This window comes from Bos grunniens, chromosome 8 (assembly GCF_055505025.1).
Source record: "Bos grunniens cultivar Pamir isolate PY7600 chromosome 8, Bosgru_T2T1.0, whole genome shotgun sequence".
Lineage (NCBI taxonomy): Eukaryota > Metazoa > Chordata > Mammalia > Artiodactyla > Bovidae > Bos > Bos grunniens.
In genome coordinates this window covers 22,940,528-22,954,836 of record NC_141172.1, presented here as the reverse complement: position 1 = coordinate 22,954,836, position 14,309 = coordinate 22,940,528, and the positions used below count along the sequence as shown (strand labels likewise).

General features: G+C 42.0%; 1 pseudogene; it reads right to left on the bottom strand.

Annotated features, from left to right (window-relative positions):
- Positions 1 to 6,984, bottom strand: part of LOC147366835 (putative monooxygenase p33MONOX) — a 58,253-nt pseudogene extending 51,269 nt beyond the window's left edge.
- Positions 6,985 to 14,309: the final 7,325 nt, after the last annotated feature.

Genomic DNA, 14,309 nt, shown 5'->3' with positions numbered 1-14,309 from the left:
TACAGATCTCCTCTCCTTTTCTCTGCAGCACAGGCTTAGTCTATATTTCAAGAGACTTGCAGAAGTGAAATCAAGTGGGTTTCTCCTTTAATTCATTTTCCTCCTTTCTCTCCTGGGTCAGACTCTGGGATACCTTCTCTCCCTCAGCCCCATCCAATTCTGGGTCTGTAGATCCTCTGGAAAAGGAAAGAGGGGAGAAGGTAGGGGTCCTGACTGCCTGTCTATAGTCAGAGGCATCTTTGATCTCTGGCTTGGTCTGGTTTTGTCTGCCACTGGTAGCCTGTGCTCATGGGATAGTCTCTTCATGGTTTCAGGAGGTGATGGCCATCTTCATTCCATCCCTCTATTCCTGAAGGGCAGTCATGTTACTTTTGTAGACAGAGTTCCATACGTTCAATCCCTTCTCCAGATGGGGTAAATATCAGTTGGGAGACACCTTGGTAGCCCCAGGGTTTCTGCCTCCTGCTATGAAGCCCTGGGGAATCCTTTTACATACTCTCAATGATAAGGTGGGTGGGAATTCATGCCTGATTTCTTCTCAAGCACAATAAACTGCTGTGGGCTATCTTGCTGTCATCAGAAACTTCCAAGAATGAGACAGATCCCAGACTCTATAGTCACTCAAGCCCCAAACTCTAGAGGATGCGTTGAGCTCTCCCATTTACTCTCTCTCCACCCTCTGCTTCACCATGCTGGCAGGACCAAAGGGAGTCTTCACGGTGCCCATCAAAAGAGCATGTATTTAAGTGAAGAGATGCTAGTCTTCCCTTCATTGGGGAACCTTCAATCTCTAAATCATTCTCTTGAATGCTCCTTTATGTTCATATGATTCATTTATAGCTGTACCTTTTGAACCTGATACTGAGACTAACATCAGCAGGTCAGGCAGTCAGAAGGGAAAGAAGGAAGTAAAGTAGGGGAGAGCAAGGATGAGCCACAACCCACAGGGATGAAGTGGAATCTGGGTCAGTCTCTCACTGTCTCCAGCTTCAAAGACAGGGGAAGCTGGTGCCTTTTGTCATGACACAGAAGGTACGTCTGACCCAAGAGTTCAGCTGAAGCAGGAAATCTCACAAGAACAAAAGAGTCATGGGCTGGGCTCTTCTGCCTTATGCCTGGAAATCAGTGAGCAGGTTCCAGCAGAATGCTTGAGCTGCAATAGCATCTCATCTTCTGAAAGCAAAGATGGCTGCTCCCTCACCTCTGCCTTTTGTTCCCAAGAGAATTTCTCTTGTGGCCAACCCTAGCCCAGACCTTACCAAGAAGGGGATTCTGGGAAACTTAGTTCCAGCTTAGTTACGTTGATCCAGTGTAAAATATCCCCAGGCTTAAGACTTTTAACTCCAGTGTTTCTTTCATCCCTCCATGACCCTGTCTTCCCGTCTTCTCATATAGATGTGAATGGATATAAGAAGTGGGGAGTGGATGGTGATAGCAGAGCTAATCTCTTAGTAGACCTGGATGAGAACCAGCCCCAGGTGTTGGAATGTAGGGTCCCTGAATCTTGTTACTTACAGTTTCAGGCCCCAGTCACCATTTCCAAGGCAGCAGGAAAAGTCCCACTATCTAAGACTGTATTTGCATAAGAGTGTATTTTATTATAGCACTTAAGCTTCTAGCTTACAATCCCATTACATGAGATTTTTTTTTTCTATTTTAAATGAATTTTTCTGAGTGGGATGGGATCAATACTGGACTGTGCTAGTATAGCTTTAGCTATTTAGACATTTCTATGATCACCTGAAAATGTTCACAAGTATAATAAGCAAATTTTAAAAAGTATACATGACAATTTCACTAATGTAGGTCTGCACCACAGAATGCAAAATCTAAACCAGTGCTTTTTAAACTATGAAAGGAATGTAAAAAATGATATCAAGTAGATCCTTGTTTATCCTAACTATATAATCCATCCCCTTTCTTAGCAATATCAGATTTCTACAGGATCAAAATGTTATTTTTAGCTTGATTCTATTGTATTATTAAAGAACTCAGAATCCTTTCACTAGGATATTGTTTTTAGGAAAAACATGAAAATGTAATAGATACTCTATTGATTGATACATACAATATCTAATTCTAGGACTTGGATTAGAAAGCTATTTTCTCAAGATATAAGTGAGATGTATAATAGAGAAACTTATGAAACAGTTCATGAGGTTAAGTGAGTGGAGTTCTACATTGATTCCCAAGTGATTTCCTGAATATGTTTTGCTTATAATTTTTGCTACATTCACCCATATCCATCCACTACCAAAAAGGATCTGAGGTGACTGATTTTTTAGATTTAACCTAATCCTATGCATAATTCAAGATAAATAAACTATGAACTATGTATGATTTATTTTACTCCTCAACTAAAGCTGTATAAATATTTTCTCAAAGTACTAAGTGTTTTTAAATCATAGAGGATGTATTTAAATTCAGTGACTGATTTGTTGAAAGTGAATATAACAAAAAACCTCCAACAACATACACACACATAAATGTTTAGGAGAAGGTATGGGAGGATCCACTCCCACCTGTGAGTGGCAGATCTTTGGGGAGGACAGTGAGAATGTCCAGGGAGGGAGAAGCGGGTAATTTGGTATTAGGGGAGATAAAAGAGGGCTCCCTCTTGTAATTTTCACAGTATAAATGTGTGTTTTATTTACTACTTGTACACTTAAGGAAACAAGTACTGTTCTAATGAAAAGGCAACAGATTTAAACTTCAAAAAGGCATAGATCTGAATCAAAATAAAATCAATCTAAATATTCATAATAACATGTGCATGTTAATAATTATAATCTTTTCTATGTTAAAGTATAATTAATTTAAAAATATTGAAAGCATGCCTTGTGTGATTTCAATTTTATAAAACTATTATCTATCTACCTACCTACCTATTATCTAATCTATCTGTGTGCCTATCTATCAAGTATGTGTCTACTTGCGTTTCACAGGTGTGTGTGGAGGAATTGGTACAAGGCTAATGTATGCACTAAGGCATTAAAGAGCTCATCTCTAGGTGGAGACTGCAGTCTTCCTCCTCTTATGCTATCTGTACCTTTATTTAAAATTTAGGTAAAAACTGTTAAATCATAGACTCCATTACATTCAACAATGTTTAAATGAGAATATATGGGAAGAACCCTTCCTACCTGGCACTTTCCTTCTAGTCTTTATTTTTCATTTGTCCCCTTGAAGATCAGAAGTTGAGTCATTGTCTACACTCATGAGTACATGAGTACTTTTGACACCACATACTGTGTGCATAGACATAATATGAATAAGTGTATTTATATATTTTCTGTATATACATATTGAAATACAGGAGTAGTAGACTGAAAGATGAATATTTTCATGTTAAAATAAGTAACTATTATTATACAAATAATTAAATATCTTCCCTTTTTAAAGGAGTTACATAAATTGGGAGGGAAATGCAGGTAGATGTGTGTGTGTGTACAATCCATTTTTTTTTAACAAAAGCATTTAGTAATATTTATTTCCTTCTTTATGAGGAATTGTGGGAAGGCTATATATATATATATATATATATATATATACAGATATATGTGTGTGTGTATAATTTTACACAGATTCATGCATGCACACAAGATAAAATCCAAGGCAGCTGTCACAGCTGTAGAAATCCAGGCGGGTTGACAGAAGCTGCAGTACCGGGAGAAGGAGCTCTGTTTCTCTTTGCCCTGGAGTGTTTCCATGGTGAGAAAGTTGTTAGGAAGAGACGAAGCAATGAGACAACACAGGTTCACTCAGAATCAGACTGCAGTACCAGAGAAGTTTGCAAGCACACGGATGGGTTCAGTGCAGCCTCCTGTTTGGAAAACTCTGTCCGTTGTTCTTGTGCTCTTTTCTCTCCAACTTCCTCCCAAACTCCAGCTCAGATTGTAGCCCTCACGTGTTGGGCTACTCCCTATAGCCATTTACTTCTTTTCCATCTGGTGTCTCTCATAATATTATTATTAGTTGAGGAGCCATCGGTCCCCTCTGCACTAGCGTCGCTTCCCACCCTGCCTGTCAGGAGCTGGGAGAGGACAGTCTGCGTCAGCATTAGTTCTCAGCAGACTCGCCTCCACGGTTGGACTCAACTGTGCTCCAAACTCAACTCCCTCAGGTCCCTCCCTCTAACGGACCTTAATCCAAGAACTTGATGTGAGGAAAGTGAGTTGGTTGTTACTAAAAACCAGCCAAACTAACAAACCTGGTGCGATGCTATTATCCAGCCTTGGATATTCCCTTGAACAGGTGTTTACTTGCTAATAAGGATGAATATTACAGATCTGAAAGGGGTAAAATCATATACTGAAGTACCTATTATATACCAGACATCTGTCTAGGCATGTTCACCTGAATTAACTTGTTTGATTTAAGAAGATGATATGGGACGGGTATGACTATGAAGTGGGAGGAGGTCTGGGGTCAACACCAGAAAAATCAGAATAAAATATTAAATTTAATTAGGGCTATATGTTTCACTTACTAACATAAGAGAACATGAAATGACACTGTGGATCTACTGTCATTCACATACTGAGCAGTCTGAAAAATCAGCTTACTCAATTATAAAAACTACAACAGACGGGACTGTTAAAGCACACTCACTGTAGGTTTTCATAATAGATTTGAGCAAGAACATGGAAATAAAATGCTTGGTCAAAGGTTTGAAATGATCCATTTGACATAATATCAAAGTAGTGCAACGGAATATAGTTAATAAATTCAATTCACAAAGGATGGGTTTCCCATACCTGCTTTTAAAGCATATTTAATGTTAACCCCTCTGCATTTGCATGGAAACACAAAGGGAACTCCAAAGTGAGGTAAACAGGAGGTGATAGAGAAAAGGGACAGAATTACCAGCCTTGGTTGCTGTTAATAATTACCTGGGTAGCAATGATTGCTTTTGGAAATTACACAATCTTTGTAGCTGTCACTCACTTATGACCTCAGATTTCACATGGACTGGAAACCAAGGAGTTTGGTTCATTTCACAGGCATTCAGAAACTCCCCCACCTACCATCACCAATTCAAGTTATGGTCAAGTACTTTTTCTCTGATCTTGCTTAGAAAACATTCATCTGTGGGAGAAAAGGCACAACCTGCTTGGCCTTAAGTTACCTACTTTTTCATTTACCAAGCTCTTGGCTTGGTGATTTTGTTCAGGATTAGAGAAGAGTTAGCCAAATGCCCAGAGAAGCAGCTGTTCCTCAAAAACAAACCAGGAAGGAAAACAATAGGACCTCCTGCCCCTTAATCAGAGAAGGCAAATGGCTGGGCAATGTGTCCAAAAAGGGATGTCTTTAAGGAGTGCCCACCATTCGAATTGAAACATATGTTCCAATGAGCTAAGGCCCATGTACATCCTAGAGCTAGGAACTTCTGTACTGTAAAAGACTATGCTACTCGGGCAGAATAAAGAGTCAAAGAAGACCAAGCTGACTACTCTAGCCTTTAATTTGCCGCATCTCCACGGAAATGCTTTCCCATTTTCTCAGTTGTCTCTGTAAATCAATTTAGAGCTGCTTTGCTTAGACTCCAGGCAGACAGAGTGGAATCACAGCCCTTCCAGGAGGTGTGAGTTTCTCCCATTTATCATCCTGGGGGCTTGCTTCAAAGCCTGGTTGGGGGACTACTTAAAGGAACACAAATCCAAACAAAATGGGACTGTGCTGTCTGGATTTGGTTAAAAATCTTGAGAATGTGTGGCAGAAAATTCCAAGCACAGACCTGGAAAGCAATTGGGAGGAGACCTCACAAACGGCTTAAAAAAAAATAAACAATTGTTGAACTCCCACCCACAACACATATACACACACGCAAGCGTTGGGACTAGAATAGATATGTGAACTTTGTTGGAACCCACAGTTGGTTTTTCCGGCTTTGGCCTTCAGCAAGCAGGTTACTCCTGAATTACCGACACTGCTGCCAAACTTGACTGCCTTTTCACATTTATTGGTTCCCATTCAACCCTGTAAATATTTAAGCTGTCTGTGGCATTGGAATGTGATTATATGATCTTACGTGGTTAGAGTTAGTGGATTGCCTGATAAGAAAAGCCTTGGAGTTTACAAATGTAAAGAAAGTATAACAATATATGCATGTATGTGGTACATGTGTGTGTTTGTATATCTAGCTAATTTCAGTCACTGTGAAAAGAGGAGACAGTTTTCAGGCCAAAAAAGAGATCTAGTCCTGAAGCATGAAGCATCTGAACCTAAAGAGCTTCGGACTAGTATTTTCAAGTGCTTTTCAGTCTGTGGACATCTGTTGACTTACTGGAAAACACCTGAGGGGCAAAGTAAAGCCTCGTAATTCAGCCATCTGGTCATCTTCTTGTTCAAGCAGCTGTCCCTCTATAGCCCCGTCCCTAGACCACCAGACCAGTAGCTTTCAATGCTTTTTGATCTCAGTCTTTTGTAAGAAATGCTTTTTACAATGCTATGCAGGATGTTCACGATGCATTCATAGATCCTGTGGAAAGAAATGTTCATAAAATAATACCCAAAGTGCATTTTGATATTTTCTATTCTATTCTGTTTTATTTTCTTTAGTGCTTGTCAGGACTCACTAAATTCATTTTATGTCTCACTAATGAATTGTGTCCTGCTGTTTGAAAACCCTGTAGTAGAATTAATACTAGAAATTATAATCGCTCTGTATCCCAGCTCCTAATACTTGGTCACTTGGTAAGCATTTGTTAAATAAATGAGTGGTGAATAAATAAATGAATAAGTTGAGGCTAATATTCTATATTCAAGATATATAAGGCAGGGATGTTGGCCAACCTGGAAAACTATCATTTACAAACTAATCAGAAAAGATACAAGCATAAAATAAAAGATAAGTGTCACCCTTAGGTGGTGGGTGATTTTGGATATTTGGGAGAGCATTACTACCTGTTGGCCAGCTCTGCCATAGTTGTCATTGTCTTCACTGTAGTAGTAGTACTGGTATTCAGTCCAGTTGTCAGCCATATCCAAACCATTGCTACTCTTTGGTAACAATATTAACTAAGATAGCGGCAATCATACTAGCCTACTCTTGTTGCTCAGTGGCCGTGGACCAGTTTCTGTGTCGCCAGATAAAGCCATAAAGATGGATGCCACTAGAGCCACTCTTTTGTTTTGAATATTTATTTATTTGGCTGCACCAGGTCTTTGTTATGGCATGTGGGATCTTTAGTTTTGGTATGTGAACCCTTATTGGCAGCATGGGGGATCTAGTTCCCTGTCCAGAGATCGAACCCAGCTGTCCTGCATTGGGAGTACAGAGTCTTAGCCACTGGGCCAGTGGCAAGTCCCACTGTCTTGTCTTTAAAAGCTTCTACTTTGGCATTTTTCTCATGCATCTTCCAATCCAGAAACCAAAGGAACTGAAATCGTAATCACAGGTGAGTTTACAGCTGTTGGCCATATAGAAAAATGGCAGTGAGGTCTGTGAGAGAGGCAGAGGTGGGAGGGTCAACACCTCCATGCCAGTAGCTTTTACAGACGGCTGCTCAGTGAGCAAAGAAGTGAGGGGACAGGAAAAAAGGGATGATGCATCGTGACCATTGTCCTTAAAGAAAAATACTAAACCATCCTGTGGAAACCTCGCCATGACAGTAGGGAATACAGTGTATGTTAATATTAGTTAATATTGTTCCCTGGTCAGAAGAATTTGTTTTCAAATCCTAACCTGCTTACCAACTGTGTGGTGTTAGTTAAGTTGCATATTCTTTCTTGGCCTCAGTAATAAAATGGGGACTATGTAGTAATAAAATGGGGACTATGTATGATCTATTTCATCTGTTTTAGGCTGCTTAAAAGCAGAAATCACAAATGCAACTGCTTCCAGGGGTCTGAATTGAAAGGGGTCAAAATTAGGGAGTGCTCCAATACTTTGGCCACCTCATGCAAAGAGTTGACTCATTGGAAAAGACTCTGATGCTGGGAGGGATTGGGGGCAGGAGGAGAAGGGGACGACAGAGGATGAGATGGCTGGATGGCATCACCAACTCGATGGGCAAGAGTTTGGGTAAATTCCGGTAGTTGGTGGTGGACAGGGAGGCCTGGCATGCTGCAATTCATGGGATCGCAAAGAGTCACACACGACTGAGCGACTGAACTAAACTGAACTGTGAACTATAGAAAACTGAAGAACGCAGGTCCCATTTAAAGACATTCAGATTTATGTGCAGAAAACAGAGTTTCCACCTAGGCCAGTTTGGCCTGCATGCCACCAGTTTGCAATTATTTAAGACAATTACCATAAAACACTTCACATAGAGCCTAGCACATAGTAAGCACTCTATAAATTGGAGCTATTACTAGCTATTATTTCGTCACTTAAAAAAAAAAAGCCTCTGGAACTATTTGCAGATTCTCTTTAAGAGAGAAAATAAATGGCCTCTGAATTATTCCTTTGTATGCCTCAGTTAATGGCATCATTAAAAATAAACAGGTCTTAGGCCACCCAGAGATGAAATAAGTAGAGGAGCCTGCAGTCTACTGTCTACAGATGAGAGAATATATATAAGCTCATGGTTAGAAAGCCAGAACCATCCCTGAAGGGCAAGGAACTCATGAGGGAGACCCTTGGACCCATGTTGTGGGGACCTGTATACTGTCATAGGGCTTCCCAGGTGGTGCTAGTGATGTAGAACCCACCTGCCAATGCAGGAGATGAAACAGAAGAGACCAAAATCCAGATTTGATCCCTGGATTGGGAAGATCCCTTGCAGGAGGGCATGACAACCCACTCCAGTATCCTTGCCTGGAGAATCCCTTGGACAGAGGAGCCTGATGGGCTACAGTCCATAGGGTCGCACAGAGTTGGACCCAACTGAAATGACTTGGCACGTACACACTCATTGTCGCAACAATGAGCAGAGGACAGAGGAGCCTGATGGGCTACAGTCCATAGGGTTGCACAGAGTTGGACCCAATTGAAGTGACTTAGCACGTACACACTCATTGTCGCAACAATGAGCAGCAATACAGTCCTTTAAGGGAGCTGAGACGAATGCATTCCTGCCAGCTGATATTAAATTCCAGCCCTCCTTTCCAAAGCAAAGTGATACTAGATGGTTTTAGAACCAGACAGACATGGGTACAAACCTCAGTCCCCCCCACTTGCAATATACAAGGTGGATTCAACCAGTCAGCCCCTCAGGAGTCTCCTCTGTCATGTCAAGGATGGTAATGGGTTAGCATTAGTGATCCAGCAGCATAAGAGGGGCTCAATTCTTTTAGCCTTCCTTCCTCTCCATTTCCTGTGGGTTGCTTTAAGTTGTTGAGGCTTATTTTTTGCTCAAACATCATCTTGATTTCCGTGTGGGTAATAATGGGGGCAGGACAGTGCCCAGAGTCTCATTTGTCCTGCAGGTTCCTTACCCCTCCACTCCCTTCCCAGATTAACTCCCATGGGTCCCAAATGATCCAAATGGCTTCCCACCCTTTCCTCACTCTGCCATCCTTCACAGAAACATGCCATTCTGCTGGGGCTTCCGCCCTGCTCACGGAGCCCATCAGGTTTACTAGAAAGCTCCCCAAAGGGCAATAAAAAGTTTATGTCAATCTCACTCCCACCTGCAGCATCTCTAGAGTACACAGCCTCCTATCCATCCTCCTCCTTTGATTCCGGGCTTTGTAAATCTTTTACCAGATGTTGTCAAAAGCCTGGCAGATCCCCAACTCCTTCCCTGATAACACTTGGTCTCTTTAAACAACCTGGCAGCACTTCTAAGTGAGAAAAAGCCCTAAAATAAAATACACCATGTTTAGTCTCTAAGGTCATTTCCTGGCTTTGTCCTGCAGTTTCTGTTTCCTCTAACTAATCACCAAGCGACAGACCTGGATTTATTGTGGAGGCTACTTGAAAGTTTGGGTGAGCTTCTCAAGCAGACTACACACCCCCTCCATCACTCTTCCTCCCACTCCCCAGCCATTTATCACTCGCTGTGATTTAGTGAGGAGGCTTGAGGTGCGACGGTAGCAGGAACCAGATCTTGGTCACTGAAGCTTTTCAGAAGGCAAAGGGGCTAAACCCAGCTTGATCTGCAATGTGGAGCATTGTGGGCACAGTGCAGCCAATGGATCACAGCTGGTCAGGGCAGCTGCCTGCACACACTCCTGGCAGAAACTGTCAATGGGAGCTGTGCGTTCACCTTGACATGCTCATCATTCATTTCCAACTTTTATAATGATATCTAACCTTTTTAAAAGATTTACGTGGGCAAGGTGAATCACTTTATTTCATTGACTATCCACAGCAGGCATGTGAGATAAGAACTCTTATTATACAATTTTTCAGACTCCACAGCTCAGTATGGCAACCTGAGTGTCTTACTGCAGAGTTCATGCTTTTAACCCAAATCTTTGTTGAGCTGTCCTATACTTGACCTGCAGTGCTGATCCTCTAGTGCTGAAGGGTTCCTGATTGTGAAGAAAAATAATATAGTAAAATTTACTGAGCACTTATGAAATGCCAGGCAGTTTTGAGAAACTATGGATTATCACATTTAACCCTCACAATAATCCTAGGAGTGCTAGCTCTTATGAGATCTGTCTTACAAGTTCCAGTTCCATTGCAGAAGCAGAATTTGAAGCCTTTAATTCTGATACTGGCTAGTTACTGGGACCTGTGTGTGTGTCTGTGTCTGCATGTATGGTACGGTAGTGAAATGAAACAAGCAAACAATGTGACAAATAGTACAATGTGACAAATAGTACAGTGTGACTTGGCTCATGTTAGAATTACGCAAAGGGTGCTCTGCATGCATTGAAAATGGGCCTATTGTGTTAGTCTATTCACACTATCATAGCAGAATACCACAGACTGGGTGGCTTACAAACAACAGAAATCTAGTTCTCACAGGTCTGGAGGCTGGGAAGTTTATGATAAAGGTGCACAGATTTGGTGTCTTGTGAAAGCCCACTTCCTGCTTCATAAATGGCCATTCTCTGCTGTGTCCTTACATGGAAGAAGTTTTGAGTGGGCTCTTATTTGTCAGACACCTATCCAAGTCATGGGGAATCCATCTTCTTTATCTAATCAGCTCTCAAATGCTCCTCCTCTAAACACCATCACATTGGGGGTTAGGTTTTAGAACACAAATTTTGGAAAGACACAAACATTTACGGCACTCACATTAAACTGGAGGTTTTGGATTGGCATCACAGAGAAGGTGATGTTAGAGGTGACCTTCGAGGTGTCACCACCACATTAGCATGTTCAATGGGGTCTCTCTGGAGCCCACTTGGCAGACACAGGGAGCAACATATGCAAAGGCCTAAAGCCAGGCAGGGGCAGGCTGGGGCCAGGTGCAGTGTGGCTGGAGGGAAGGGGTGTGGCGTGAAGTGGCTTTAAGAATAAAGCAGAGGCCAGACGTGAAAGGCCTTTTGAGCTATTCTATCACATGAAAGGTATGAGGAGGTTTGAAGGGTTTTGAGAAAAGGAGTAGGGGGGTCACATGTGTGTTTTTGATAAATTACTATCTAAGGGAGAACCAAAGAGAGGAAGACATACCTGAGGTCTGCGGAGGGGGAGGCAAGGAAGAGGCTGCCTTAGTTACAGAGCTCAGCAGTTACTTAGGGAGAAGAACCTGAACTCCTCTCACATGATTACAATCACGTAGGAATGTCATGTCCTGGCTAGTACAATTGCTTCTCTTAGGAAGACTCCAAATCAGGGGACCAAAGAACTGGACCCACGGGCTGAGCCAGTCACTGGTCACTTGTCATGTTCCTTCTGTTCCTGTGGGCTCGAGGGCCTCCACACAGATACCCACACAAACCCCTCTTTCCAGCTCCCTGTCTTTGCTTAGGGAGAAGCAGATATATTGTCTCTTAGAAGGTGATGCAGCATAGCTAAGTGATGACTTTCCCCAGCCATGGCTCCCATTCACTCCTACCTCACACCCTCACCAGTACTTTCTGCCATAGAAATCCCTCTCTGTGAGGAACATGGTTGTTACCCAGCTTGGTCTTTGCTCCCAATAGAAATGTCATGTATGCTGTAACAATGCCACCCTGCCATTGATATAACATAAAAGGACCAAAGACATAAATTTCATTCTGAATGCATATGTACACATACTTCATAAGCAGAAAAAAATCTTATTTATTGAAATGCTAAGAATTTGTTTAATTAAAAAAAAAAGAGTAAGCCACTAACAGATTATAAATAAGTTTTAAAGTAATAAAGAATAATTGTGAGGGAAGTGTATACTATTTTTTTTTTTTAATCAAAAGATTGCTGGGAACAGTAACTGTCTGTGACAGAGTTGTTTAAGGATTCAATGAGATGGGCTGTGCACACGACTGGATGTAGAGCACAGACTTGCAACACATCAGGTCCAGGGAACAGGTTCCGAGGACAGAACTCTAGCCTGCAGGTGAGCCTCAAAGCTGACCAGGACTCTTGCCCGGGTAGACAGACAATCCAGGACTCAGTCACAAGTTGTCTCTTTTTCTCTAGGGGTAGTAGTATGTTGGTAAATGCTTAATAACCAGCACTGTGGGGCGGGGGGTAGGAAAAGCCCTCATTTGAGAGTGTCCCAATTTCTGAGGTGTAAATACTCCTGCAATGACTGATTTCAGACTGCTAATGTGATGTCAAGGAAGCAGAGTTGGGAAGATTCACATAGCTGTCCCTTGGGAGCCACTGTCTTGTTTCCTGCACACAACTGCTTCAGGGGACTCTAGGTGTCCAGGCTGACTGGCTCCTGCCTTGCTCCTAAGCCCTGACCTATACCTTGGAGAACTGGCTATTAACCAACCATCTAGTCTGGTGCTTTGGTAGGAATTACCCTGCCCCACTGTAATTGGTTCATGCTTTGGGTAGTAATTGAGGTTGGAGCTCTTTGTCTCTTTCAAATGGGAGATGTGTGTGTTAGTTGCTCAGTCATGTTGGACTGTTTGAGACTCCATGGACTGTAGCCCACCGGGCTCCTTTGTCCATGGAATTTTCCAGGCAAGAATACTGGAGTGGGTAGCTATTCCCTTCTCCAGGGGAACTTCCTGATCCAGGGATCGAACTCAGGTCACCTGCACTGCAGGCAGATTCTTTACCAACTGAGTCACCAGGGACACCCAAATGGGAGATACTCTAATTTAAATTCCCTGATTTTCTCTGTTATAATGATTTTAAATCTCTTCACTGTTTAATTAACAGAGAAGATTTGTTTCTCCCATATTTTTGACCCAGAGCAATTAAGCCACCAGCAAAGTTTGCAGGGGAAGGAAAGATGATCATTTAATTAGAGGTTAAATAATTAATTATTAATTATTGAATTGAGTTAGCATTCATTAATTAGTTTGTAAAGTGCAATAATTACATCTTTTGTGTTTTAATATGGAACTATTTTATAATTATCTGCTAAGTCAATTATGTAGCCATTAGCATTTTGCCCAAGGGTTAGGTTACCATTGTTTTTTGTCTTCTGCAGACTGCAGATGACAGAGAAATGCGGTAACTGGGTTCTTTCACATAAATGGTATCCTGTTTACAGTAAAATGTTAGACAACTTGGGTCACTGAGTCAACTAACTCTCTGTAGTTATGTAGACAAAGAGACAGACAACTCTGCATTATTTACAGTAAAAAGAATTCTGTTAAAAGAGAGTTTCCTGTTGTGAATGAGATGGTTGTGGGAGCTGGTTCTAGTGGGAAGGACCCAGGCCAGGGAGGAATGGTGGGGTGAGGTGGTGATGGTTGTGGGGGTGGGGAAACACACACAATGTGAAGACTGCTTCTATTTCAAGCTGGCTTAGAGCAGTGTGTATACTCAGTTGTGTCCAACTCTTTGTGACTCCAAGGACTGTAGCCCACTAGCCTCCTCTGTCCATGGGATTCTCCAGGCAAGAATACCGGAGTGGGCTGCCACTTCCTCCTCCAGGGGATCATCCGGACCCAGGAATCGAACCCGGGTCTCTTGCATTGGCAGGCAATTCTTGACCACTGTACCACGTGGGAAGCCCTTATGATGACCTAACTATTCCTCATTCCCAGCAGCTGATTAAAACTAGGAAGTGACAAGACACAGTTCCAATTTCTTTCTTTTTCGGCTAGTGTTTTTGCCTTTTTGGGGCAAAAGACCCCTTTGAGAATCTCAAAGATACTCTCTGAATAATGTACCCACAACACCAGCACCAAAGTTTGAGTGCAGTTTCAGAGTTCATAGGCTCCTGAACTCCCCTCCTGAACTCATCTAAGGATTCTCAAATTTGGATGTGAATGAGGATTATTTGGGGAGTCATGTTAAATGCAGATTTTGAGCTCCATACCCACATATTTGGATTTCCTGGGTTTAGAAATCT